We start from the raw sequence: 3,205 nt of genomic DNA, 5'->3' as shown, positions 1-3,205 counted from the left end.
TTTAGGCAGGCACCCAGGCTTCCTAGAATCCCTCAGGGCAGCTCTTGTCGATCGCAGCTAACCCAGACACTGCGGGTCCCATCATCAAGTGTAGCTGGCTCCTCCAAGCATGGGAAGCACCCGGCTGAGAGACAGATCTGCTGTTACTCTTGCTGCTGACAGGTGACTCTCATGGTCAGAGGGCTTTCATCTCCAAGTCTTTGAAATGGCATATATTCTGCATAAATGGAGCAGAGTTCTAGGTGTGAGGTTTTAGGGTCAGAGGTCTCCTCAGCAGGGTCCAAGCAGTCTTCAGGTGGTGCTTAAGATGAGTGAGCTGGACTGGCTGAAGGTACCCGCTGCAACTGCCACAGAACCTAGCTTGCATCCTCCCTAATGCTTCCTTTAAAGGGCAGAATGATTCAGTACCCTTCTCTCTGGTGTAGCAGAGGTCTCTTCAGCAGGTTGATCTGAGAATCTGCTGATGACTTGTCACCATGACCATGGCTGGGGAAAGGAGTCCCTCTGTCCATCCCGTGTTTCTAAAACAAACATACATCCTTTTTCCTGCACCTTCTTCCCCCACAGGTGTTTGAAAGACTCATGACCACTGTGGCGTTTTTAAAGGAAAATTGTACCTTCCTGATTTCCTTCTAGTTTTGACTGAAGCACTGACTGACAGCGTTAAGGTAACTTGTGATGCTGACTAAGCTCTTTTTCCCCCCCCTAATATTAGTATTGCTTAAGTGAAAATCGCTTACAGCTAGTTTCTTGCCAATGGAGTTACAGTTGATACTGCTTCAAAGTTGCTGCAATGGTATCTTGGGTGATCAGATGAACGTGGCAACAATGCTGTGAGTTACTTACTTGACAGAGAGCCAAACACTGCTTTTGGTAATATTAAAATGATCAGTGCACCTAAGGAAAGAAAACAAATACCCTGCCAAGCAGTAGTAACATGCTTTAAACAGATGCATTCTGCAATAATGGGACACTTCTGCAGACTAATGCAGATGATTTCTAAACTACCTGGGAAAGATTACATGATGCTGGTTTAGGCTGAGAATAAATATGTGGGAATCTCTATGAGTTTATGTTTGGCTAATTTTTTGGAGGTCATTTGTGAGGCCCTTAAAGTCTCTCTGGGGAAAGGTACCACATTACTCCCCCATTCCACTAGCCCTCCCTGATGGTGCCAAGCACAGCCCAGGTCAGCTCACAGCTCTTGCACCTACCTGGGGTACTGTTGAAGAGCCTTTATGGCTCTTTATACCTTTATGGGTATAAAACCTTTGCAAGACATTTATTAAGAATTGAATTCCCTGTGCCTTTCAAAGGGACTGTTTATTAGAGCAACTTTTATTATGGAATGAACTTGATGCACAGTAACTATTGCTCTTGATTGCAGGCTCATAAATGCTGCATGCTCTTAGAGCCTTCATTTACCTATGTCTTGTTTTGGAGGTTTTTCTTTTCCTCTTTGAATGGAATCATGTATGTGGAGTATTCTTACAGATCTGGATTACAGAGCATCCACTGCAATTACTGAATCTGGAATTACAGAGTGACACTCCTTAAAAATTTTACCTTCCCAGTACTAAGGCAGCAGAGATTATACACAAGGTCCTTGTAAAGTAGGTCAATTTTAATAACCATTTCTGCTTTGTGTTCATTCAGCGTATTCTACAGGCCAGCCCATTTTGCTCCATTCAACAACTCCTAACATTCACTAGAGCTCCTTAAGGGAATTAACAGTCTCTACCATAGTTTTTCATGCCTTCAGCCCTGTGTTTTGTTTCACAGCATTCTTACCTTAAAGACTAACAGTTTTTACCTGTGACTCACCTCCTCTGAAGCAGGTCCTCAGCATGACCCCAAACATAAGGGACAGAGCTTATGAGTCTGACTATAGGTTACATGTGGTTTTTAAAGGATAACACTGCTCTCAGAGATGCTGCTCCCGTGAATAAAGGCACCCCAACCTACCTCCTGAGAGCTGCTTCCAGGACAAACAAACTTCAGATACCCACTTCCTCTTTACCTTCCCATGACTCTCCCATCATCCCAGGCAGGGGCCATACAGCCTCCTGCAGCTGCACCTTGTGCACGTTCAGGGCAGGGGTTACCAGCACCAAACCTGCCTTGTCTCCTATGCACATCTGCAGCTCCCCCACACATCTTACCTGCAGGACCTGCTCCAAGTGCTGAATTTATTAAACTTGAATGGGGGGAAAAAAAAAGTAAGCCTGGAGATTATGCCATGCCACTCCTTATTCTCTTCTGCACATGAAACCTGGTCCAGGGAGAACTGCCTCTCTGCTGTATTGCTCTCTTACTCCCCTCTCCCGCCCCTTCAGGTCATAGTTAATTCACCTTGGGCAATTCTGGCAAATACACATATCTTACACCCCTTGAAGCCATTTATAAATAGATTTTTATTTATAAAGTCAATTTACATAAAATATGATACTCTCTTAAAAACTGTGTATGTACAACTTAAGAAATCCTAGCAAGTGCATAGAAAAATGCCTTCAATATTTTTTTTTTTAAAACTTCAGTTTTCAGAGAGGTGGACCTTCACACCAGGCAAACTCAGACACCACGTTAAAACACAACATAACTTTACAGTCTTCTACCAAAAAGTTTGGAGAGAATAATTAAAAAAAACCAACAAACCTAACAAACACCTTTTCATCTATACCGTCTATGTTCCCAAAACATTCCAGCTGGTAGTGTTCAAGAACAAGTGGATAGGACCCACTAAAAATAGAACCATCTCATCCCTTTTCTCTAAGGTTTCTGGTACAAAAATAAGTCTTCATACACCAGTGTCCCTATAGGCAGTTCAAGTTACATATAAAATAGAATCTGACATGATAAAAAAATTCCCTCCCCCTCCAGAAACAAGGAAGCATCAAGTGTTTCTAATTTCTTTTTTCTTTTTTTTTTTTCTTTTCCACCCCTTCAAAGCAACACCAGACAGCAGCGGCGGGGGGAAGCAGGTTGGCTCGCGCATCCTCTCTGTGGGTCGGCAGCTCCCGGCGGCCAAGGAGCGGGACCCCGCAGTCAGCTACCCCATTGCACTTTGCACAGCCAGAAGACGACGGCCGAACCCGGCGAGAAAAGCAGCCAGTGGGGCCCCGCCGGGTGGAGGTCAGTACCCTCGGGGGGCCGCTGCTGCCGCCGAGACCGCGGATGGCCGACGGGCTGCGGGCTGAGCGCGGCT

Source organism: Poecile atricapillus, chromosome 1 (genome assembly GCF_030490865.1).
Source record: "Poecile atricapillus isolate bPoeAtr1 chromosome 1, bPoeAtr1.hap1, whole genome shotgun sequence".
Classification (NCBI taxonomy): domain Eukaryota; kingdom Metazoa; phylum Chordata; class Aves; order Passeriformes; family Paridae; genus Poecile; species Poecile atricapillus.
This window is presented reverse-complemented; position numbering follows the sequence as displayed.